Genomic DNA, 25,900 nt, shown 5'->3' with positions numbered 1-25,900 from the left:
AGGAAAAATAGCTAATGCATGGTGTGCTTAAAACCTAGAAGATGGGTTGATAGGCGTTGCAAACCACCATGGCCCATGTTTACCTGTGTAACAAACCTGCACGTCCTGCACTTGTATCCTAGAACTTAAAATTAATTTTCTTTTTTTTTTAAAGAGACTAGGGTCTGGATATGTTGCCCAGGCTGACCTGGAAGCAATCCTCTGGCCTTAGCGTCTTGAGTGTCTTGGACTACAGGTGCTTACCACCACACCCGCTTTAATATTTCCTTAAATTAAGGATCCTCAGTAGTCCATTCTGGCTCTCTCCTGCCCCATTAAAATCAGGGAGTCAGGGAAGTTTCAGGAAGTGTACTCTAATAGCTTCTTCCCACCTGTAAACATCTGATAATGCCCCTGCTGGCGTTTCCTTCCCTCCTTGACAACCACTGGCCTAGGGAGCGCCTGTTGACAGGGAGTGTCCTCTCCAGTATACCTGAATGAAAGAAAGGATAAATGCCCTCTTTTTTACATATGTCTTTTGAAAATCATTTTAAGTCATTGCTATAAGCAGTTATGATATTTTATAAACTAATATTAAAAAACTAGTTAAAAAATTAAAAAAATTTTTTTTAAATAAAATAATTGATGGTGGGGGGATCGATCCAAGATGGCCACTTAAGAGGAAGTCGGGATTGCAGCTCCGAGAGAAGGCGCAGAGGGTGAGTGGACGCCGCATTTCCAGACGGACTTTTACTGCCCACAGACCAGGAGATTCACAGGAGGAAAAGTCCCACGGGTCTCCAGCGCCGCTGGTTTGAGCGGAGTGGCCGCTCAGCCTACGCCCTGGAGCGGGGGGCAGTGGCTTCTTGCACAGAGCGAGAGAGACAGAGTTCCCTCTGAGCCAGAAAGGGGAGCTGAAGCAGGGAGCCAAGCCAGGAGACCCCTGGGCAAGGGAGCGCCAGGAATCTCAGAGCCGCTGCTTCAGCTGACGCAGCGGCACACAGGGCAGCGGATTTTAATTGCGTGGAGAAGCTCCCCGCATTCCCAGCACCGCTGGTTGGACCGGAGCAGCCGCTTGGCCTGCACGGGGGGCGGGGAGCAGCGGCTCCTTGAACAAAGTGAACGAGACTGTGTCCCCTCTGGGCCAGCAAGGGGAACTGTGGCAAGGAGGCAAGCCAAGAGATTACAGGACAAAGAGGGCCCCTCTGGAAACACGGCTGAACCCGGGACGGTCCAGCTCTGTGGGGGAGGGGCGTCCTCCATTGGGAAACACCCTGCAGTTCCCGGGGCAATTTTCCGTAACCAAGACAACCCGCCACTACAGAGACTCCGTCACTACAGGGGCGGGCCAGCATAGCGGAAGCAGTTCTAACTACACTCACAGGACTGCAGGGAAGCTCACACGGAAGCTGGGCGGAGCCCACAGCAGCTCAGCGAAGCCTCTGCAGGCTGAGTGTGACTAGACTGCCACCTTGTGGGCAGGGAAAACGGTAGCAACACAGCTGAAAAACATAAAGTGCTAAACCCCTGGGCCAGAACACCTGGGGAGAAGCAAAGGGGGTTTATGAGTTCAGCTGCTGCAGACTTAAAATTACCAAAATCAGAAAGACAGCAACTACAAAGTCAATAGGCGGATAAATCCACAAAGATGGGAAGAAACCAGCGCAAAAAGGATGAAAACACCCAAAACCAGAACACCTCTCCCCCTACAAGGCAGCATAACTCCTCACCAGCACGGGAACAAGACTGGACGGAGAATGAGTGTGATGAAATGACAGAATCAGCTTTCAGAAAATGGATAATAAGAAACTTCTGTGAGCTAAAAGAACATGTTCTAACCCAATGCAAAGAAACTAAGAACCTTGAAAAAAGACTTGATGAAATGCTAACGAGAATGGACAACTTAGAGAGGAATATGAATGAATTGATGGAGCTGAAAAACACAACACGAGAACTTCGTGAAGCATGTACAAGTTTCAACAGCAGAATTGACCAAGCAGAAGAAAGGATATCAGAAGTTGAAGATCAACTCAATGAAATAAAACGAGAAGGGAAGATTAGAGAAAACAAGGTAAAAAGGAATGAACAGAGTCAACAAGAAATATGGGACTACGTGAAAAGACCTAATCTACGTTTGATAGGTGTACCTGAATGTGACGAAGAGAATGCATCCAAGCTGAAAAATACTCTTCAGGATATTATCCAGGAAAACTTCCCCAACCTAGCAAGGAAGGCCAATATTCAAGTCCAGGAAATACAGAGAACACCACAAAGATATTCCTCTAGAAGAGCAACCCCAAGGCACATAATCATCAGATTCTCCAGGGTTGAAATGAAGGAGAAAATACTAAGGGCAGCCAGAGAGAAAGGTCGGGTTACCCACAAAGGGAAACCCATCAGACTCACAGCAGATCTCTCAGCAGAAACCCTACAGGCCAGAAGAGAGTGGGGGCCGATATTCAACATCCTAAAAGAAAAGAACTTTCAACCCAGAATTTCATATCCAGCCAAACTAAGCTTCATAAGTGAAGGAAAAATAAAATCCTTTGTGAACAAGCAAGTACTCACAGATTTCATCACCACCAGACCAGCTTTACAAGAGCTCCTGAAGGAGACACTACACATAGAAAAAAACAACCAGCACCAGCCACTCCAAAAACGCACGAAATGGTAAAGAGCAGCAACACAATGAAGAATCTCCATCAACCAATGGGCAAAACAGCCAGCTAGCATCAAAATGACAGGACCAAACTCACACATAACAATATTAACCCTAAATGTAAATGGACTAAATGCCCCAATCAAAAGACACAGACTGGCAAATTGGATAAAAAGCCAAAACCCATCAGTGTGCTGTATCCAGGAAACCCACCTCACATGCAAGGATACACAAAGGCTCAAAATAAAGGGATGGAGGAAGATTTACCAAGCAAATGGAGAGCAAAAAAAAGCAGGAGTTGCAATTCTCATCTCTGATAAAATAGACTTTAAAGCAACAAAGATCAAAAGAGACAAAGAAGGACATTACATAATGGTAAAAGGATCAATACAACAAGAAGAGCTAACGATCCTAAATATATATGCACCTAATACAGGAGCACCCAGATACATAAGGCAAGTTCTTAAAGACTTACAAAGAGACATAGACTCCCACACATTAATAGTGGGAGACTTCAACACACCATTGTCAATATTAGACAGATCAACGAGACAGAAAATTAATAAGGATATCCAGGACTTGAACTCAGACCTGGAACAAGCAAACCTAATAGATATTTACAGAACTCTCCAGCCCAAATCCAGAGAATATACATTCTTCTCAGCACCACATCACACCTACTCTAAAATTGACCACATAATTGGAAGTAAATCACTCCTCAGCAAATGCAAAAGAACAGAAACCATAACAAACAGTCTCTCAGACCACAGTGCAATCAAGTTAGAACTCAGAATTCAGAAGCCAACCCAGAACCGCACATCCTCATGGAAATTGAACAACTTTCTCCTGAATGTTGACTGGATAAACACTGAAATGAAGGCAGAAATAAAGATGTTCTTCGAAACCAACGAGAACGAAGACACCACATACCAGAATCTCTGGGACACATTTAAAGCAGTCTCTAGAGGAAAATATATAGCAATAAGTGCCCACATGAGAAGAAAGGAGAGAACTAAAATTGACACCCTATCATCAAAATTGAAAGAGCTAGAGGAGCAAGATCAAAAAAACTCAAAACCTAGCAGAAGATAAGAAATAACTAAGATCAAAGCAGAAATGAAGGAGATAGAGACACGAAAAACCCTACAAAAAATCAATAAATCCAGGAGCTGGTTTTTTGAAAAGATCAACAAAATAGACAGACCACTAGCCAAACTAATAAAAAAGAAAAGAGAGAATAACCAAATAGATGCAATAAAAAATGATAAAGGGGATATCACCACAGATGCCACAGAAATTCAAACCATCATCAGAGATTATTACAAACAACTCTATGCACATAAATTAGAAAACCTGGAAGAAATGGATAAATTCCTGGACAGTAGTCTCCTCCCATGCCTAAACCAGGAAGAAGTCGAAACCCTGAATAGACCAATAACAAGGTCTGAAGTCGAGGCAGCAATTAAGAGCCTACCACCCAAAAAAAGCCCAGGCCCAGATGGTCTCACAGCCGAATTCTACCAGACATACAAAGAGGAACTGGTACCATTCCTACTGAAACTATTCCAAATAATCCAAAAAGAGGGAATCCTTCCCAAATCATTTTATGAGACCAACATCATCCTAATACCAAAACCCGGCAGAGACTCAACAAGAAAAGAAAACTACAGGCCAATATCCATGATGAACATAGATGCAAAAATCTTCAATAAAATACTGGCAAGCCGATTACAACAGCACATCAAAAAGCTTATCCACCATGATCAAGTAGGATTCATCCCGGGGATGCAAGGCTGGTTCAATATACGCAAGTCTATAAATGTAATTCACCACATAAACAGAACCAAAGACAAAAACCACATGATTATCTCAATTGATGCAGAGAAGGCCTTCGACAAAATTCAACAGCCCTTTATGCTAAAAACCCTCAATAAACTAGGTATCGATGGAACGTATCTCAAAATAATAAAAGCTATTTATGACAAACCGACAGCCAATATCATACTGAATGGGCAAAAACTGGAAGCATTCCCTTTGAAATCTGGCACTAGACAAGGATGCCCTCTCTCACCACTCCTATTCAATATAGTACTGGAAGTTCTAGCCAGAGCAATCAGGCAAGAAAAAGAAATAAAGGGTATTCAATTAGGAAAGGAGGAAGTCAAATTGTCTCTATTTGCAGACGACATGATTGTATATCTAGAAGACCCTATCACCTCAGCCCAAAATCTCCTGAAACTGATAAGCAACTTCAGCAAAGTCTCAGGATACAAAATCAATGTGCAAAAATCACAAGCATTCCTATACACCAATAACAGACTTAAAGAGAGCCAAATCAAGAACGAACTGCCATTCACAATTGCTACAAAGAGAATAAAATACCTGGGAATACAACTAACAAGGAACGTAAAGGACCTCTTCAAGGAGAACTACAAATCACTGCTCAACGAAATAAGAGAGGACACAAACAGATGGAGAAACATTCCATGTTCATGGTTAGGAAGAATTAATATCGTGAAAATGGCCATACTGCCCAAAGTAATTTACAGATTCAATGCTATCCCCATCAAGCTACCAATGACCTTCCTCACAGAACTGGAAAAAACCACCTTAAACTTCATATGGAACCAAAAGAGAGCCCGCATAGCCAAGTCAATTCTAAGCAAAAAGAACAAAGCGGGAGGCATCACACTACCGGACTTCAAACTATACTACAAGGCTACAGTAATCAAAACAGCATGGTACTGGTACCAAAACAGAGATATAGACCAATGGAACAGAACAGAGACGTCAGAGGCGACACAACATATCTACAACCACCTGATCTTTGACAAACCTGAAAAAAACAAGCAATGGGGAAAGGATTCCATGTTCAATAAGTGGTGTTGGGAAAACTGGCTAGCCATATGCAGAAAGCAGAAACTGGACCCCTTCCTGACACCTTACACTAAAATTGACTCCAGATGGATTAAAGACTTAAACATAAGACGTAACACCATAAAAACACTAGAAGGAAACCTAGGCAAAACCATTCAGGACATAGGCGTAGGCAAGGACTTTATGACCAAAACACCAAAAGCATTGGCAACAAAAGCCAAAATAGACAAATGGGACCTAATCAAACTCCACAGCTTTTGCACGGCAAAAGAAACAGTCAATAGAGTGATTCGGCAACCAACAGAATGGGAAAAAATTTTTGCAGCCTACCCGTCTGACAAAGGGCTGATATCCAGAATTTACAATGAACTAAAAAAGATTTACAAGAAAAAAACAAACAAGCCCATTCAAAAATGGGCGAAGGATATGAACAGATACTTTACAAAAGAAGACATACATGAGGCCAACAAACATATGAAAAAATGCTCATCATCACTGGTCATTAGAGAAATGCAAATCAAAACTACATTGAGATACCATCTCACGCCAGTTAGAATGGCGATCATTAAAAAATCTGGAGACAACAGATGCTGGAGAGGATGTGGAGAAATAGGAACACTTTTACACTGTTGGTGGGAGTGTAAATTAGTTCAACCACTGTGGAAAACAGTGTGGCGATTCCTCAAGGACCTAGAAATAGAAATTCCATTTGACCCAGCAATCCCATTACTGGGCATATATCCAAAGGATTATAAATCGTTCTACTATAAGGACACATGCACACGAATGTTCATTGCAGCACAGTTTACAATAGCAAAGACCTGGAACCAGCCCAAATGCCCATCGATGATAGACTGGACAGGAAAAATGTGGCACATATACACCATGGAATATTATGCAGCCATTAAAAAGGAGGAGTTCACATCCTTCGTAGGGACATGGATGAACCTGGAAAACATCATTCTCAGCAAACTGACACAAGAACACAAAATCAAACACCGCATGTTCTCACTCATAGGCGGGTGTTGAACAAGGAGAACACATGGACACAGGGAGGGGAGCACTATACACGGGGGTCTGTAGGGGGGGAGGGGGGATAGTGGGGGGGTGGGGAGTTGGGGAGGGATAGCATGGGGAGAAATGCCAGATATAGGTGAAGGGGAGGGAGGCAGCAAATCATACTGCCAGGTGTGCACCTGTGCAACAACCTTGCATGTTATTCACATGTACCCCAAAACCTAAAATGCAATAAAAAAAAAAAAAACCAAAAAAAAAAAAAAAATAAAAAATAATTGATGGTATACATAGAGATAAATTCTTGAAATTGAATTGGATTATAAATTCTTTCTTTGCTTAATTTGAAAGAAATCTTTCTAAAGTCGTTTTAATAAAGATGTTTTATTAGTCCATCATCAAGGATTAATTTTAAATGTCTTTAGATGTAAATTTGTTAACTCAATATTCTGTACTTTACATTTCCCTCATGATAAGAAAAAAATATGCCAAGAAGAAGTTCACTGTGCTTTAAGTTAATGAATTGCAGTGAAAGGTTATATTATTGGAGAGATGATTTTAGGTTAGTGCATGTAATTTTTTTCATGATTGTCTTTTTTAAAAACAGCATTAAAATAAATGGGTGTGGTGACTCACACCTATGATCCCAACACTTTGGGAGGCTGAGGCGGGAGGATTTCTTGAGGCCAGGAGTTTGAGACCATCCTGGACAATATAGGGAGACTCTGTCTCTACATAAAATAAAAGTAAAAAATTATCTGAGCCTGGTGGCTCACACTGTTGGTCCCAGCTATTTGGGATGCTGAGACAGGAGGACTGCTTGGACCTGGGAGGTTGAAGCTGCAGTGAGCTCCAATTGTGCCACTGCACTTCAGCCTCAGTGGCAGAGAGAGACCTTGTCTCAAAAAAACCAACAAACAAAAAACTCCCCGGCATTACTGAGGTATAATTGACATGCAGTAAACTATACATATTTAAAGTGTACAATTTGATAAGTTTGGATAGACGTATACACTATTTATTTGCTCTAGTGTCTTTTAAAAACAAAGTTTTAAATTTTGTTAAGAAGTTCAATTTATTGGCCGGGCTCAGTGGCTCACACCTGTAATCCCAGCACTTTGGGAGGCTGAGGCGGGTGGATCACAAGGTCAGGAGGTCGAGACCATCCTGGCTAACTCGGTGGAATCTCTTCTCAACTAAAAATACAAAAAATTAGCCAGGTGTTATGGCACACACCTGTAGTCCCAGCTACTCAGGAGGCTGAGGCAGGAGAATTGCTTGAACCTGGGGAGTGGAGGTTGCAGTGAGCTGAGATCGTGCCACTGCATTCCAACCTGGTGACAGAGCAAGACTTCATCTTAAAAAAAAAAAAAAAGAAAAAAGAAAAAAAAAAGAAGTTCAATTTATCAATTCTTTCCTACGTAGATCATACTTTTAGTGTTGTATCTGAAAAATCATTGCCTAACTGAAAACCACAAAGACTTTATCCTGTGTTTTCTTCTGGAAATCTAAAAGTTTTAGATTTTACATTTGGATCTATGGTCCATTTTGATTAATTGTTGTATATAGTGCAAGGTATGGATAAAAGTTTTTTTTTTAATGTGGATATTCAATTGTTCTAGCACTGTTTTAGAAAAAAAAATCCTTTCTCTACAAAATTCCCTTTACATCTTTGACCAAAATCAGTTGAATATGTATTCTCTGTTGTGTTCCATCGATTTATTAGTCATTGCAATGCACATATTACTGTCTTGATTAATGTAGCTTCGTAATAAGTCCTGAAATCACATGAGTCATCATACTTGCCCTTTTTTAACATTGTTTGTGGTCTTTGCATTTCAATATAAATTTTAGAATTGGCTTGTTAATTCTATGAAAAATGCTGATAAAAGTTTGGAATCTGTAGATCAATTTGTGAAAAATTGACATCTTAACAATATTGATTCTTTGGGCCCTTGAACAATGTGTATCTCTCCGTTTATTTAGATCTTCTTTAATTTTCCTCAGAAATGTTTTGTAGTTTTTAGTGTACATCTTTTAACAGATTTTCCATCATTTGTTAATTATATTGCTTTATAATTTCAATATCTGATTATTTATTGCTATTATATAGAAATACAGTTGCTTTCTGAATATTGACCTTGTATCCCAAATCATTGCTAAACTCATTGGTTAGTTTTGGTAGTATTTTTGTAGATTCCGTGGGATTTTCTGCATAGATGATCCTGTAGTCTGCAAATGAAGTGTTATTTCTTTTCAATTTGAATGGCTTTTGTTTTCTACCTTGACTTATGACCTGGTTAGTACCTCTAGTACAATGTTTAATACAAGTTGTTGAAGCAGTTATGCAAGCAAATATGCTCTTCTTGTTTTTGATCTTAAGCAAAGCATTCTCATGTTTCGTTATTAAGTATGATGCTAGCTGTAGAGTTTCTGTCAGGTCGAGAAAGCTCCTTTCTATTCCTAGTTTGCTAAGAATTTTTATCATGAATGGATGTTTGGATTTTGTGAAATCTTTTAAAATGTCTGTTAAGATGAGTATGTATTTTTTTCTTTTTCAATCTGTTAATATGATGATTAATATTGATTTTTCATCTTTTATTTTAAAAATTTAAATTATTTTTAACTGTCAAATTAAAATTGTATAAACTTATGGTATATAATATGATGTTTCAAAATATATGTGCATTGTGAAATGGATCAATCAAGATTATTAACATATGCATTATTTACATACTTACCATTTATTTGTATAGTCATTGATTGTTTTCTTTTTTGTAAAGACAGCATCTCCCTATATTGTGCAGGCTGGTTTCAAACTCCTGGTCTCAAGAGATCCTCCCACCTCGGCCACCCAAAATGTTGGGATTACAGGCATGAGCTACCATGCCTGGCCTCTCATTGATTTTTAAATATTAAACTAATCTTCTTGCCTGGGACAAATCTCACTTGGTCATGATATATTATCCTTTTTACATATTGTTTGATTTGCTTTCCAAATATTTGTATTATAATTGTTGTATCTATGTTCATGAGGGATACTGGTCGATATTTTTATAAGAATATATTTGTCAAGATTTTGGTATTATGGTAATGTTTGTATCAAAGACTTGGGAAGTATTCCCTCCTCTTTGATTTTTCTGGGAGAGTTTTGAAGAATTGGTATTATTTCTTCCATTAAGTGTTTGGTAGAATTTACAGTGAAGCCACGTTGGCCTGGAGATTTCTTTGTGGGAAGGTTCCTAGCTAAAAATTTAATTTTTAAAATAAAGTCATGGCTATTCAGATTATCTATTTCCTTTTTAGTGAACTTTGGTTACTTCTTTTAAGGAATGTGTGTATTGTATTTAGGTTGTCATTTATTGTGTTTAGGTTGTCTTTCACTGTCCATAGAATCGTAGTTATGTTATCTCTGCCACCCCTAATATTGGTAATTTGTGTTTGCTCGCTTTTTTCCTAGTCAGTTTGACTAGAGGTTTATCAGTTTTATTGATCTTCTCAGGAACTCAGCTTTGGGATGCACTAATTTCATCTTCTGTTTTGCTTTTTTCAACTTCATTGATTTCCACTCTGATTTTTATATTTCCTTTTTTGTGCTTACTTTGGGTTTCATTTACTTTTATTTTTATAGTATCTTAGAATGAAAGCTGGAGGTCACTGACTTGAGATTTTCCTTCTTTTATAATAGAGGCCTTTAGAGGCTATTTACCTCTAAATTCTACCTTAGTGGTGTGGAGGCAGAATAATACCCCTCCTTAAGGATGTCCATACTCTAATTCCCAGAAGCTGTGAATATATTACCTTACATGGCAAAAGGGATTTTGCAGGAATGATTTAAGTTGAGGATTTTGAAATGAGAGTATCTTGGATTCTCTAGGTGACCCCAATTTAATCACAAAAGTTCTTCTAAGTGGGAGGCAGAAGGGTCGGAGTCAGAGAAGGAGATGTGATGAGGGAAGCAGAGGTTGGAGTGATGCAAACGCTGGTTTTACAGATGGAAGAGAGCCCTAAGACGAGACATGTGGCCAGCCTGTAGAAGCTAGAAAAGACAAGGAAGTGATTCTTGCCTAGCGCCACTGGAAGGAACATAGCCCACTTGACACTGATTTTAACACAGCGAGACTTCTAATCTCTAGAAATGTGTGATAATAAACTCATGTAGTTTTAAGCCACTAAATTTGTGATAATTTGTCAGAGTAGCGATAGGAAACTCATACATGTGGTATTCCCCCAAGTTTTGGTATGTTGTGTTTTATCTTCAGTCAGTTCAAAACACTTTTAAATGTCCTATTTGATTTCATCTGGACCCATGGATTATTTAGTAGTGGGTAGTTTGAGGGATTCTATAGATTTTCCAGCTATCTTTTTGTTATTGATTTCTTATCTAATTCCACTGTGGTCAGAGCACATACTTTGTATGACTTGAATCCTTTTAAACTTATTGGGACTTGTTTTATGACCCAGAATATAATTTGTCTTGGTAAAACATCAAGTACACTTGAAAGGAATATGTATTCTGTTGTTGTTCAGTGGAATTTTTTATGTATGTCAATTAGGTCAAGTTGGCTGAATTGTGTTGCTCAAATCTATACTCTTATTTTCTGTCTACTAGTATCATTTACTGAGCGAGAGAGGGGTGTTAAAATCTCTGATTATAGTTTTATATTTGTCTGTACAGTTTTGTTTACAATTATTTGGTGTTTTCTGATGAAATGACCTCTTTATCAATATGAAATTACCTTCTTTATTCCTGGTAATTGTCTTTTCTCTCTTTGATAGTGGTGTAGCCATGTTAACTTTCTTCTGAGCTTGCTTTTTTATCTAATCTGATAATTGCTGCCTTTCAGTTGGGATATTTAGACCTTTTGCTTTAATGTGACTATGATATTGCTAGGCTTAAATGTCATCTTGCTGTTTGTTTTCTATTTATCCCACCTATTTTTCGTTCCCCTTTTTCTGCCTTGTTTGGGTTTTTAAAAAATGATTCCATTTTATCTCCATTGTTGGTTTATAAACTGTAACTCTTTATGTTCTTTTAGTAATGGCTTTAGCATTTGTTGTCTGTATCTTCAATGTAATAGTCTACTTTCAAGTGATATTATACTACTTCACATAGAGTATAAAAACTTTATCATTGTATACTTCTGTTTCTCCTTTCTCATCTTTTGTGCCTTTGTTTTCATACATTTTGCCTCTACATGTTATAAACCCAACAATATGTTGTTTTTATTTAGTAGTGTTATATATGGTTTATTGGCATTATTATAAATTATCTTTTAAAATGACTTAAAGGATAAGAAAAAATCTTGTATATTTACCCTTGTAATGAACATATATGTTGTTCTTCAGGGTTTCCTGTGGATGAATATTTCCATTTGCTATCATCTTCCTTCTGTCTAAAGAACTTTATTTAACATAAAGGAAGTATTATACATAGTATTTATATAATATATATCCGCTGGTTATTAATTCTTTCAGCTTTGTATCCCTGGAAATGTTGTTATTCCATCATTGTTTCTGAAAGATACTTCCACTGGGTATAGAATTCCAGGCCGATAGGCTTCTTTTTTCTTTGGGTACTTTAAAATGTTTGTTCTGCTGCCTTTTCACTTGCATTCTTCTGGTGAGAAATCTATTGTCATCCTTGTCCTAGTACCCCTATCTTTGTACATACCTTCTTTTGTTCTGGCTGCTTCTGAGATTTTGTCTTTATTATTGAACAGTTTTATTATATGTGTCTTTTCTTCATGTTTATTCTTGTTGGTGTTAGTGAATCTCTTTGGATCCGTGAATTTATGGTTTTCATCAAATTTGAAAAAAAATTAGCCGTTATTCCTTTAAATATTTTTTCTTTTCCTCGTCCTTTCCTGGGACTCTAATTACACATATTTATGTCATTTAAAGTTGTTTGACAGCTCACTGATTCTCTTTTAATTTTAAAAATGCTTTTTTCTCCCAGTGTTTTCTTTTGAATAGTCTCTATTGCTATGTGTTCAAGTTAACTGATCTTTTCTTCTGCTATTATGTATGTCTTATCTGCTATTATAACATTCCACATTTTTTTCTTCTCAGACTTGTAGGTTTCATCTTTAGCAGTTCACATTTGGATTTTTGAAATGAGATTTTGGTTTTGGATCTGTTTTATGGGTATGTTTTCAACTTACGGAAGTGGAATACAGTCATAGTAATGGTTTTAATGTTGTTGTCTACTGATTCTAACATCTGTGTCAGATATGAGTCTGTTTTAATTGATAGATTTCTTTTCCCTCAATGTGAACCTATTTTCCTGCTTTTTGGCATACATGCTAATTTTGGTTAGGAAGCCAGACATTGTGAAATTTACCTTATTAGTTGCTGATTATGTTCATATTTTGAACAGTGTTCTGGATTGTGATTAAATTACTTTGAAACTGGTCCATTTTGGTCTTGCTTTTAAGATAATTTAGGTAGGACCAGAGCAGCATTTAGTTTAGAACTTAATTCCCCACTTTTGAGGCAAAGCCTTCTAAGCATTCTGCTATTTTCCTATGAATTGTGAGCTTTTCCAGTTTAGCTAGCGAGAATGGGCATGGCTGTCAGACTTAGGTAGCTTCTTTATACCCATGCACTGCTAGTTCTCTGCTGAATACTTCAGAGGAACCCTCTGTAGATCTCCAGTTGTCTATCTGTATAGCAGATGTCTGTCTCTCTCCTCTGTGGTAATCTGTCCTGTGAACTCCCTGGACTTCCTAGTAATCTGTGTTCTTTCTGGACTCTTAGTTCCTCAACTCGGGGAATCTGCCAGTCCCCATCTGAGTTCCTCCTCCTAGTGCCTGACCTGGAAACTCAATCTTGTACACATTCCATTTGTTTTATATCTCTTAGGGATCACTGCTTTGTTGCTTCATGTCCAGTATCTTGAAAACTTGTTTTACATATGTTGTCTGTTTTCTTGGTTATTTCAAGCAGGAATATAAATTTGGTCCATATGACTCCATCTTTTCCAGAGTGAAATTTCTACTTCAAGTGTTTATGAAAAGATTTTTGTTAGTTTTGCCGTATGATTTTCTACTTGAATTTAGGCAGTAATCTAAATTGTACTTTAGATTAAGAAAGGAATGAATTACTTTATGTCAAATACATATTTATATAAAGAAATATTCTACCTACAAAAGGTGTATTGTAAATAAAATAATTAACTTTTATTTCTTTCATAGTTTGGTTGGAAAAGCAATTATTTTGATTAGCAGCTGTAAGTCTAATAATAATAATAGTAATTTTACACTTTTAACTATATTACAGTAAAAGTGTTTTTTGAAATAAAAATAAATGTCTGGAGGTCATGCTAAATACATTTTAAACTTAATATAGTTATAGTTTTTTAATACTGCAGATTATTAAAGCTAAATAAATAAACCTTATGCAAAGACCTAAGAGATTTTCTGAAACAAAGTAACTATCACTTACTATGTACTTTGTGACAGTTACTTAACGAAATTATTTTTTATTCTCATAATGTACTTATTAGGTAGATGTCGTTATCCTCATTTTAGAGATGAGGAAATTGATATCTAATAGGGTAATATAATTTGCCCAGAGTTACAGAGTTAGTTAAATTGTAGAGCCTGGATTTAAACAGGTCAAATAACTAAGACCCAATTATTATGCCACACTGGTCAAAACTCTCAACTCTATAAAGAACTTCCAATTATTAAGATTTTTAGGAATGTGTTTTAATAATGAATCTGTTGGTTAGTTTTAGCTTTTAACATATCAAATAGGATAGTAATGTTTTATAAATTTTCTCTCCTATTCTGTAATGTAATGACAACTTAATGTCACGCTTCAAGTCACATTTTGAAACACTTTGCAGTTTCCACGGTGCTTTCACATAGTTTTATCTATGAATTCTCATAGCCACATGGGTATGACATTAACCTCATTTTGCTCAGACTTTACCACCTGGTCTAGATTTCCATGATTCTTAGACCAGTGTTATTTTTATGATTCCAAGCTAGCCTTTTGTGTCATTAACTTATTTTATTAAAACAAACAAATAAAACCAAAAGGACAATGATATAAAATAAAGTCATTTTTTCTACTTTTATCATAATACCTTTAAAAGTGAAGTTTTAGTTGTAATATATTCTTTTTTTATTTGAACAGATATTAAAACATTTTTCTCACCATAGTAATACCAGTTTTTGGTTTGCTTTGCAGTCTTGCAGGCAATCTCACTGAATTTGGTACTCAGAGTACTGGTGGAATGTTCTCTGATTATCATTTGGTGCCAGACTGACAGGAAGCAATGAATATATATATATGTATAAAGGTTATTGCATGGCATATAATATCTACATTTTATACATTTTATTGTTTGCTTATTAAACAGTATTTAATTAGTGCCCATTTAAAAATCTCTTTGTACTGTGAAACACAAGCAAATTTTATATCCAAGTCATTATTATCTTATTAGGATCCAGAACTAAGTTGGAGAATTCTTTAACGTGTCTTAAAGATCATACTTCCTCAAAATATTATACAATATTTTTGTACTCCTATTATAATATGGCTCCAACTTATTATGAATGTCTGTTGCTATTAAATACTTATTTTATCTGTTATGAGTTGAATTGTGTCCCTCCAGAAAGATACAGTATGTTGAAGTCCTAACCCCTAGTGCCTAAGAATATGACCTTATTTGAAGATAGGGTCTTTACAGAGGTAATCAAGTTAAAATGAGGTCATTAGGGAGAACTGTCATCCAATATGAATGGTGTCCTTATAAGAAGGGGGCATTAGGACAGACAGAAGATGGGAGTGAGGCATTTACACACCAAGGAGCACCAGAGATTGGTGACAAACACCAGTAGCTGGGCAGGGGCAAGGAAGAATTCTCCCCTAGAACTGTCAGAGAGAGCATGGCCCTGCCTGCTGATACCTTGATTTTAAACTTCTAGCCTGCGGAACTGTGAGACTATAAATTCCTGTTGTTTCAAATCACCCGGTTTTTGGTACTTTGTTATAGCTGCCCTTGGAAAGTAATGCAGTACCTGAAATAGAAATAGAACCTCTCCCCTTAAGAACTGACTACACTGAATATACTGAGACCTTAAAAACCAGGACTTGCTCATGATTTACTTTTTCTCTCACCCTATTCCATCCAAAGCTTTGTTGTTAGAAGTAGCAGAAGGTCCTTGGTCCTACTCTCAGAAGCCCTGCAATATGCACCAGCAAAGTCCAGCTTCACTTACCAATATGAAGTTTACAATACAGAGGCCTGTGCTTTAGTATAAAACAGGAGCCTTTAGATGACAGCAGATCTTTCCAGTCTTGTCTCTGCTTTTACTCTGTGAGCCTTGTCTATAGCCAGGCAGGCACTGCTCACTCTTCTCTCTGTCATTTCTTTCTCCTCTGCCTTGGCTGTCCTGTGGTGCCAGGCTGGCAGGAAGCAGTGAAAACTTGAGTGTCAAAGCATTGATAAGAAATGTGGCTGAGCCCTTTTGCTGTTAGGGCTCTGCATTTTCTCCCTCAGGGGGAGCATCTGCTATCTCAGTGTAGACAGCAGGTGACTTCCACACTTTATATCTACTGCCCTGGCTTCTCACTGGAGCTTCTGCATCACAACTCCACTAGAAAGACTTGAATAGATTTGACTTTATTTATACTTGATTCTTACCTCAAAATCATCAACCCCTATTGAAGACATGTACATTTCTGACAGTGACATGGTCAGTCTGCCACTAATCCAGACTCGGGCAGTCTTTGTTTTCTTCCATGGTCAATCACCAGATGAGATCAGTGTTTCAATCCATAACATTCCTCATTTTGTTCCTTAGATATTCACTCACACTTGCCAGTTTCCTGTTCTAGATTTTGCAGGCTACTATAATAGTCATCTAATTGGTTTTCCTGTCTCTTGTTTCTAGTGCAAGTGTTTTCCAACTCTAAAGTAGTTGATCGTCTTATCTAATCAACCAGATTGTAAACTCTTTGAAGAGATGGATCTTTGCAAATCTAGGAATTTATCATAATAGCATTGTCTCACTCAAAATAGCAATTAAACACCATAAATTCTACCGACATTACCTGGAATCCTAGTTCTACCACTTACTAGCGTTGTGAAATGGGTCAAGCTACTTAACTTCTGCCTCAGTTCACCTATCTGTAGAATAAGGATAATCTATGCTCATTAGGTTGCAGTGAGAGAAAGTGGTGTGAATAAAATAATAAATGTAAAGCACTTAGGACACTGCCAAAGATGTGTAGTAAAATGTTCACTTCTATCTTACTGTTTTGCACTTTGATGTTCATCAAATATTTGTAGACTAATCAAACTGATACCATATTAACTCAAGAATGGACATGTGCTTTCACTGCATCTGAACATATGTTGCCTCTCTTAATTATGGTGATGTAGTCCTAAGCTTTTTGAGTTCCTCAAGCATACAGTTAGGATAACACCTATTCACAGGACTGTTTAAAGATGAAAATAAATGAGTTGCCATTGGTATGGGCTGAGTCCAGAGCCTGACGTATAGTAAACCCTAAATAAATGGTACCCAGTAGAAATAGAAATCATGGCAGTACTATTAGTAGTAAAGCAGTGGTAGCAGTGATGGTGGTGGTTTCAATGGTAGTAATGGAGTGGGCAGCAGTATTTCATTTAGTTTCTTATAAGTGTGGGACGTGTAAGAAATTGAAAGTAGCTTGGGGAAATGTGAGGAAAAGACGTAAAGATTTACTTGAGATTGGGTGGGCATTGATAGTCGAAGTCATGGAAGTGGATGACGTGGCTTGGGCATGTAGAGGGCTGCAATGGGAGAATAAAGGAGTCAAGGGAAGGGAAGGACAAGGGGAAAGCTGAGGCTATTGGGAATTTGAGGGTATTGGGTATTAGTAAATTCTTATCCATCTGATTCAGAGATAGTGGGAGGAAGCATGTAAGTTCTAAGAGGGGCAGCTGTGATAAGAGAGTCAAGGAAGACAGCTAGTGCTGTGCTGTAGTGCCTGTCCAGCCTGCATCTCCAGTCATTTCTCATACATGGTCTCATCTTTCCATCTGCTTGCACTTTGTCTCCTTTCCTTCTTAACATTTAAAGAATTAATTTCTATATACATATACTCATATGAAAGATTTATCATAAATGAATAAATGTAATCACATTCCATCTACTTTCTTTAATTCAGTTGTTATTATTTTTTGTTTGCCTCCCCTTTTCCCACTGCTTCTCTCTCCTGCTTATTGGCACTGCTTCTGCCTATGTAATCATGCTATAGACCTAACACGTATACTCTTGTACTTTGTATTAACCCTCAGATAATCATATATAGACATGAATGCATATGCACATATTAACATATTGGTATATAATAAAATATTCTGATATCTGATAAGCCAAGTCCTTCCTCACCCTCTTTTCTTAGAAAATATTTTTGCTATTATTTGGCATTTGTTCTTTCACACGAACCTCAAGATTATTTTATCCAAGGAGGAAATTCTAATTAGATTTGTTTTGAGTATATAATTAACTTAGTAGAATTGACATTTTTATTATAATGTCTTTCCATCTAAGATAATGAAAGTTCCATTTTTATAGATCTTGTTTTATTGTTCTTCAATACATTTTAGAAATATGTGCCATGGATCATATCAAAGAATTGTCAGCTTCCACACTTTGCTTAGAAAGGATAGTATGAGGTTGGAAACAATTGCAATTTTGTATGTTAAAGACTGGTGTGTGTGTGTGTGTGTGTGTGTGTGTGTGTGTGTGTGTGTAGATGTAGCATTTAAGAACAAAACCATATTATTCACTGACCTGGAATTTCAGTAGGAGAGACTCGGGAAGTCACAAGTTACATCTACTGGGGATCAACCAACTTCATACAATAGCTGTGCAGCCACTGTACCGAAGGAGACAGTCCCCCATGCGGGGGGGTGGGGATGGGTATGAGGAACTGCCTATCAGAAAGCATTCCAGTATAGGAAATCGTATATTGTGCATAGGTGAAAAACAAGGAAAGCTATTGTTCAGAGCAGCCAGGAGGAAAACCCAAGGAGAAGTGACTACATCTTACCAAATAATACATTTGATGACTAACAATTATCCAAAACTGTTTATTTTACATATTCCATTTGTATATTTAATATTACACATCTTAAAACCACAGGATGACTTATCAGTGTGTGATAAGAACTAAATTCAGATGATGCTTGGGAGCCCAAGAGAAAGAAATCATACTGAGAGGAATGGATGTATTTAGTATAGAAATTCAGATAATGTTTTTTCTAAAGGTGTGAAAGTAGCATCTGGCTTCTCATGATGAGAATCCTAGCTGGATGGAGTGGGGATTCCAGGGAAAGAAGTCAGAAGAATAGGACCCCATGAACTGTGAGGCCTGACAAGGGCTGCACATGAATGGTTCCTGCCCAGTCAAATTGAGGCAGAATGGGGTCTGGAGGCTGGGAACCTAAGGCTGTTTCGCGTGGACTTCCTAGAACTAAATTGAAAAGAAATCCCTAACTTTCCACCGTAACAAAAGGACCAGAGTCTACTCCCTTTGTAAATCCCCCACCTTTTCTGCACTGGCAGATGGGAAATTGCCTGTCCACTACAAATCAGATTGATTGCCGGTGGTCTTTCGTTTGCAACTTTGTAACTTTACTCCAGCCTCTGAATGGTTGCTGTACACATCTAATCAGACTGATTGCCAGCTGAGTCTTCATTTGTATGGAAATGTAACTTTGTAATTTCACCCTAGCCTCTGCTTTGTGCAACCAATCAGAGGCTTGCAGAGGAGTGTGACCTTTGTAACTTCACTGTAGCTTTTGGTTGGGTGCTTTCTGCAACCAGACATTGCCGGCTACCACTCATTTACGTGAGGTGAGCATGAAGTGGCCAATGGGAAACTTCTAGGGGGTATTTGAACCCAAGAAGATTCTGTATCAGGGCCCTCGAGCTCCACTCTGCTCCCACACTGTGGAGTGTACTTTCGTTTTCAATAAATCCCTACTTTCCTTCTTTTGTTGCTTCATTCTTCCTTTGCTTTGCTGGGCATTTTGTCCAATTTTTTGTTCAAAATGCCAAGAATCTGGACAACTTGCAGTCACGACACTCTATCGGTGACAGAATTCCTCCGGTCCCTGGTGACTTTGGAGTGACTCTAGGGCTTACTTGGTGGTCAGATTGATTCCCCACTCCCTTCTTACTACTTGCAGTAAAGGGAAGAGTGTTATGAACCCAAGCTGGCAGGACCTAGCTTCAGCTTTCAAATACCCGCTGTGATGTACCAGTACTTTATAGAAAGAAAATATTTTTAATCTTTGAAGTTAGAAATTATACCCTAAATGTATATGTGTGTTCACTATTATTTTCCTTGAAAAATATTCTTCTAAATCTTAAAAAATACAGTTTTATCCAAAAGAAAAATCTGAAATTTAGCCTCAGTGATTCAAATCATATTGATGAATGATGTCTGATTTGGGTTTTTAAATGATTCAGTGATTTATCCCAAATAAGACATAGTTTTCCTGGCTGCCTACCTTTAGTATAAACAGCCCACAAATATTGTACCTTAAATAGCATTCCTAGCAACTGCAAATTAAAAATCATGTCTATTCAGCTAAATAGTAAGATGATATACACTTATTATTTCTGATGTTTTCTCTTTTTTCTAAGTCTCTATATTGCTGCATTTAAATGTGTAGTTTAAAGAAAGTATTCAATACAAAATGTAAAATATGACAACTGTTTTAAATAATATCTAGAACAACCAAGATTTATCTATAATTTATTCTCTAAGGGTAATCCCAAGGAATAGTATCTTTATCATCTTCTTTAGAGTCATTTTTATTGTAATATGCATAGCACATGGCCTTTTAAAATTTGTAATTTTTGTTTATGATGCTTAAAATGCAGTGGTCATAATATAAAATAGGTTCAATTATTATATTTATTCTTTTTCCACTGCAGTCTTTAAAAACGAATAATAAACTCCCAGTGAACTTTTACCCTGTAAATGACCTGATACAACACATTTGAACTTGCAGTGAACTTAACACATGAACTTTCAGTTATCCTCTGAGAAATATAGCAGATGGAAAATAGGCAGATTTTTCAAATATTTTCAGATGCAGGACTTTGACATGCTCAACAGAGGCAACAAGGCTGGTTATCTCTTTGCAGTGTTTACTTTGCTGTCTTTGTTGTACTGCAGGCTGTTAAGTTACATTATATGCCTGAACAACAGAGAGGCTCAGTTATATTTGTGTTTGACCGACACCTTGATTTTAAACCAGTTCTTGTGTATGTATTTAAAGACAAAACTAACTGGGTCATAAAATATAACAAATTCTAAGAGAACTTTATTGAACCCATTGAAATAATATTGTTTCAAATCATTTAGATACTAGGGGATTTTAAAGGCTCCTTTCAGATTTTAGAATATGAATCAGCTGTAATGTCTTTTCCTCTGAATAGTCTTCAGCTAGAAATTCATGTCAAAATGCATGTGGTTTCTGAAAGGTCATTTGGGAAAAGAAGAGGAGAATTAACTGAGCACTAACTATTCTAATATTATTGCTACGGTATGAGTCAGGCTCCTTAGAGTTACTTAATCCTGACAACGTTCTTCCAGTGTAGTTCATTTTACAGAAGACAAAATCAAGCTAATTTTACAGAGAAGGGACACAGAGGTTGAGTAACTTGCTTAAGAAAACACAGCTAACTGGCATTCAACCTTAGGTCTCTCAGAACCTCAAACCTTGCTCCTTGAACAATTTCATGCTCCTGGAAACAAAATATTTTGTTTGATCAATAACTGCTAAAGATCAAAGTGTGATAAAACTATAATACTTTTATAATCTTTGTTTTGAGAATTTAAACAGTTTCTTTATATTTATTCCACAGTATCTTTAAATAATTTACATTGAATGAATTATTTCAGAAAGCTCTCAGTGGTTTAAAGATAGTAGCTAAGATTTCTGCTTCTCTCAACAAAAAACTATACATCCATTACATTTACCAAATAATGCAGCTGTGAGTACTATTTATCTTCTGATATGCATCTCTTTCCTTAGAATCAATTCTTTTTAACACCCACTTTATTCTCAGACCATAATCGATTCATCCTAAGTAGTGTTTTAGATGTTATTTAGTTGAGAGATTATATTTAATGGACATAGATGTGTAAAATGACACACAACTGCATTTATGAGATCAGAATGTGAACTATGTTAAGCTATCATTAGTCCAGCTTTTTTGACATTTGACTTAGTAATTATAGTATCATTGGTCAGGCAGATAATCTTTTCATTTGTGCTCAGAAGCTTAAACGGCCTGTCGCGGTCTTTTCAGTGATATAATTTAAATGTATAACAAGTTAAAATAAGTTATTCATTTTAAGAGACTTTCTAATATTCTTCATTCTTTAATTTTTGCATTTTGTATTCATTATTAAAAACGATTTTTTCACTAAAAGTAGGAACAGATTTTATGTTAAAATAAGTGATGCTGTTTTCCTCTCCAATGTTTACTTTTGAAGATAGAGCAGTGTAGGCTCAAAATGCAAAGAAGTCTATTCCTTCTTCCTTCCTTTATTTATTTTTTCTAGAGATGGGATCTCTCTTTGTTGCCCAGGTTGGACTTGAACTCCTAGGCTCTGTCCTCAGCCACCCAAGTAGCTGGGACTACAAGGTATACACCATTGTACCCAGCTCTGTCTTTCATTGATAAGATCTTCTCTCCTGTGTTATTCTGTTACTTGTTCAGAGTTGAGGGAGGAGCACACTTATTTCCTTCCCTATGTATAATACATAGAGAGACTTAGAAGTAAAATATTAATTTCCCATAGAAAGTAGAGAGAAACCTTAATTGGAGGATAAGTCCACAGACTCTCTTTGGTTTCATGACATTGATTAAGATTAATTGGTATATATAAATTCCCAATTTTATAGTTACCTATTCTTCCAAGATGGCAATTTCTTCAATTTGAGGTTTTCATTGTTTATCTTAAACTACAGGTGTATACTTTGGCACTGGTAGTCACATGTGAACATAAATACACATAATATTTGGGTCATATTGTATACCATTTTTACCTCGTTTTAGAAATGTTAACATTAGGAGTATTCCTTCATGATTACATACTCTTTAACAGTATTTCAGAAGTGCTCAATAGCATTTCATTATCCACATATATCAAAGTGTAGGTAACCATCCTACTCCTGTTAGACATTTACATTGTTTTCAATATACTGTTTCCAAATTCTCTGCCCAAGTAGAACAAAAAGCGTGATTGGAAACCTAAACAGCAATGAAATTTAAAGCCACAAAATATTTGTCTGAATTCAGAAATAAAACTGAAAGGCAGCTGTAATTAGTTATTTAGTATTTAGCTAGTGAATATTTTTAATTATTTATTAAATTCAGTGTGACTCAAAAATAGTTTTTAAAGAACACATTTCTTATAATGAACTTTAAGTATCAATTTACTTTCTGGCTTTTGTTTGTTTGTTTTGGGCTTTTGTCAGTTTGCAGTTTTGCCAGCCTTTCAAGTTTTCTGCATATAATTTTAACCAGTACCCATACCATATATGCTAAAGTTTGCAGTTACCTTTTTAGAGCCATGAGTTACTTGAATCTTTGTTATAGACATATTCTCTACATATGCCTTTGTTAAAAAATAAAGCTACATAGCATTAAAACAGTTTTAAATTTTATGTATTTTTCTAAATTTTTGCAATGAAATTATGTTTCCATTATAATCTCCCCACAATTTTCTCAAGCCTCTATTTTATCTCTATAAACATCATTATTATTTCATTATTTAAGAAAAGATAATTACTGATTTATATATTTAGAATAGTTTTTGTTTATTTATTTATTTTATATACATATATTTTATTGCATTTTAGATTTTGGGGTACATGTGAAGAACATGCAAGATTATTGCATAGGTACACACATGGCAGTGTGGTTTGCTGCCTTCCTCCCCATCCCCTATATCTGGCATTTCTGCCCATGTTATCCCTCCCCAACTCCCTACCCCCTGCTGTCCCTCCCCTAGTTCCCCTCGACAGACCCCAGTGTGTGATGCTTCCCTCCCTGTGTCCATGTGTTCTCATTGTTCAACACCCACCTATGAGTGAGAATATGCGGTGTTTGATTTTCTGTTCTTGTGTCATTTTGCTGAGAATGATGGTTTCCAGGTTCATCCATGTCCCTGAAAAGGACATGAACTCATTGTTTTTTATGGTTGCATAGTATTCCATGGTGTATATATGCCACATTTTCCCTGTGTAGTCTATCATCGATGGGCATTTGGGTTGGTTCCAAGTTTTTGCTATTGTAAACAGTGCTGCAGTGAACGTTCATGTGCATGTGTCCCTATAATAGAATGATTTATAATCCTTTGGATATATACCCAGTAATGGGGTTGCTGGGTCAAATGGTAGTTTTCGTTTATTTAAAAAAGCTTCTCGTCTACAGTAGTATGATTCATTCTAGGGCATGTTATTCCTATATAATCTCATTGTTTATATTTGCAAACTTTGACAATTTTAAATTATTTATTAAAGTTACTTTTGACTCAGAAATAGTTCACGTAAATGCTTGTTACCATGATGGTTTCGGAGCAACTGCAGTCTACAAGATAGGGCCCTACATGAGAGCCAAAAGCAACTGAAAAGGAAATGAGAACAGCTGAAAGTATTCTTTAAAGGTTTGTATGTGAAGCAGAAAGACAGAATGTCCAGTCTAACTAATTTTTTTTTTTATGTAGACAGGGTCTTGCTGTGTTGCCCAGGCTGCACTTGAACTCTTGGGTTCAAATGATTTTCCCATCTAAGCCTCCTGAGTAGTTGGGACTACAGGTATGTGTACCATCACACATGGCCAATCTAACTAAATTTAAAGTGTGATAGTGATCAAATTATTTGATAAAAGTCATTATTACACTCAATGTTTTCTCCCAGAGTATTTATGTATTCACTTGGCACATTATATATTAAGCAACAGGTACTATTGGTAATACAAATAAGCCCTGTACTAACAACTTTACAGTTTACCAATGTACAGATCTAGAAAAAAGTTAAGTACTAGGAGAGTTTTATAGATGCCAAATTTTGCTAGAAAACCTGTACATTTTTTTCTCTTGACTTAGAAATTATGTTCAGAAAGGTAATATGATGTACACGGGTGGTAGAATCAGAAGTAACAGACCTTTTGGCCACTTACATGGTACATCCAACTGTTAGGTGTTTGGAGAGCACTTCATTTGTTCCAGAAACTTCTCTTTTCCTTAAAAACATCCAGATAAAGAAATTTTATGTTATTTCTGTCACCAAATTGAATTATATCATGTATTTAAAGCATGTTATAATCAAGAAAACCTAGGTTTAAATATAAGCAAGCCCTATTAATATAATGTATAAGTGTTGGTTAGACATATAAAAAAATTAATTCTATTTGTTCTTTGTATGAAAAGGACTCATATCAAATCATGTCATTCTTTTTCAAAAATGAACATCATAAAGCATTTAATAGTACCAGAAAATGTAAACAGGAAAATAAATGAAAGTCTTTCATCTTATCACTCAATAGAGAATCAAAGTGTGTTTAAATTAAAGACAATCACAGTTGAATTTTTAAGACTATCTACATCATTCATTCATACATTCAATCATTTATTCTTTTAACTAACATTTACTGAGTCCCTTACTACATGGCCATCCCTTCTAGGCCCTTGGTATATAGCTGTGAGCAGTACAGACAAGGTACCTATCCTCTTGGAATGTAGTGAGTGGATAGAAATTATACTAGTAAACTCACAAACAAAGAATCACAAAATGCTTTGAGGAAAAATTAAAGGATGCTGTTAAAAATAATAGAAGAACATAATTTAATTTAGCTGCTAATGAAGGCTTTACCTAAGTGATTTTTTAAAACAGAAACCTGAAAGATGAGTATGAGTTACCTTCTTAGGCACTTAAAATAAAAGCAATGAAAACATAGTTATGTGACACAATATATGCCATTTATTCTTCTGTAAATATTGTTGAATCAATAAATGACTCTTCTAAAACATGAGAAAACCAAGTAAGTGTTAAAAGAGAAAGCATAAAACAAGATTTCTCAAGTTAAATCAAAATTATAGTTGTGGAAATAAATGAACACTAGAATACTGCAAGACAGAAGATAACGTGGTCATGCATTTTCATGTGCCAAATAACATAGCATAAAGGCACTTAAGTCAGAACTATTAGATACCTAAAGAGAAATGGAGAGAAATACAATTACTATGGAAGATTTTTAATAGATCTTAATATTTTTTCAAGTTGGTTTTTAACGGGACACAGAAGATTAGAGTAATATAATAGTATTAAAAATTTAC

The 25,900-nt window shown here is 36.4% G+C and overlaps 1 protein-coding gene across 8 annotated transcripts in view; it reads left to right on the top strand.

Moving 5' to 3' along the window:
* LRAT (lecithin retinol acyltransferase) overlaps nt 1-25,900 on the top strand; it is a 146,311-nt gene that overhangs the window by 22,600 nt on the left and 97,811 nt on the right. For all 8 annotated transcript variants that reach the window (XR_001106838.2, XR_010345360.1, XR_010345358.1 and 5 more), the window contains one exon: nt 24,290-24,380. The gene's annotated coding sequence lies outside the window, so the exon portion shown is untranslated. The remainder of the gene's footprint in view (nt 1-24,289; nt 24,381-25,900) is intronic.

Source organism: Aotus nancymaae, unplaced genomic scaffold (genome assembly GCF_030222135.1).
Source record: "Aotus nancymaae isolate 86718 unplaced genomic scaffold, 86718_ANA_hifiasm-v0.15.2.pri h1tg000033l, whole genome shotgun sequence".
NCBI lineage: Eukaryota > Metazoa > Chordata > Mammalia > Primates > Aotidae > Aotus > Aotus nancymaae.
Note: the sequence above shows the minus strand (reverse complement) of the source record. Positions and strands in the feature narration are given on the sequence as shown.